This window comes from Hipposideros armiger, unplaced genomic scaffold, assembly GCF_001890085.2.
Source record: "Hipposideros armiger isolate ML-2016 unplaced genomic scaffold, ASM189008v1 scaffold_729, whole genome shotgun sequence".
In the NCBI taxonomy this organism is placed as follows: Eukaryota; Metazoa; Chordata; class Mammalia; order Chiroptera; family Hipposideridae; genus Hipposideros; species Hipposideros armiger.
Window position 1 is genome coordinate 708,003 of NW_017732079.1, and position 1,364 is coordinate 709,366.

The window sequence follows — 1,364 nt, forward strand, 5'->3', positions numbered from 1 at the left end:
CCCCCCAATACACACACTGCTCTGGCCCTCTGCCTCTGCTCCCCTGCGTGTCACGTGTCACAGCAGCAGGTAAACTGGGCAGCGATCTCCACTGGGTCCCTCCCATCTCCCCGCTAGGCACCGCCACCCCAGACCCGGGACAGCCCCTGGGCAGGAGGCATGGAAAGTTGAGGGGACGGGGTAGGTGTTGCGCAAGCCTTGGGGTGTGGAGCCGGGCGGGCGTGGCGCATGGTGTGGGGGAGGGGGGCTATCGCCTCTCTTGACATCACATCTGTCGCTATAAGGCGAGTGGGCGGGCCGTTCACTCAACGTATCCCCTCCCCGCTCCCTTCGGCTTCGCTGCAGCTGGGGGTGAGCTCTGGCCGCGGCAGCCGTGCCACGGTCCCTCGGGCTGGTGTAGCCGCCTGCACAGGCCGGTCGCGCGGGCTCCAGACTGGGCGGGTCTGCGGGGCTCCTGGGCGGCGGGGAGAGTCTGGAGCGCGAGCAGGCCCCAGGCTATGGCTCCCGAAGTGAGCTCTTTTGGGGTGCGGGAGGGCGTGTCCTGGGTGTATCAGCATGCTGTGTGTGGCCCCCGTGAGGCTGTGCGTGTCGGGCTGGGTGTGCTGCTTCCACCTCCCCCGCCAGATTCCCAGCGTCTCCTGGGGTCCCTGGAGGACAGTTCTCAGCTGCGGCCCTACTTGGTCCTTAGAATCTCCGAACCAACCTTCCTCCTTAGCTCTGAACCCCTCAGGTCGCTGATTTCTTGGCCCTACAGTCTGTCTTCTCCCTCTCCTTCAAGCCCTGCGCCGTCTCCTCATATCACCTGCATGTACCGGAGGCCAGGTGATTCAAGAGGAGTAGTCATAGGAAGTGGGGGGTAGTGGAGGCAGAGCTCTTGGGGTGTGTGGGTGAGAAGGCCCTGCTGCTGTGGCACCGAGCAGCCCCTCTGGCCCAGCTCTGAGTCCAGCCCTCAGCCATGCCAGCCCCCTTTGGAGCAGGCCCATAGACTCCTGTGTCTGCCTTCCACATGGCGGGGCGGGAGACAAGCGGCCCCTGAGCAAGGGGGCGCTGTGCCCCAGACCCCCTCTTCCCACCTCTTGCCCTTTAGAAGCTTGCACGGTTGGACAACGGGTAGGGAAACAGGGCCTGAGCTTCTGGTCTGCACAGCCTTGTGCTAGCCTTGGCTCTATTTAACTCCATCTGGGAAAGTACCTTCCGGTCCCCGCAGTGGCCGGCAATTTGGGGCATAGAGCGAGCGCCCTCTTGTGGGCAGAAAGTAGGACGCTGGGGAGAGTAGGGGTTGGTTTTCTTGAATCCCTGGGGAGGGGCCCATGGTGGTGGCCCTACAGCCCTGGCCGCCAGGGAGAGGGAGACGCGACTTGGAC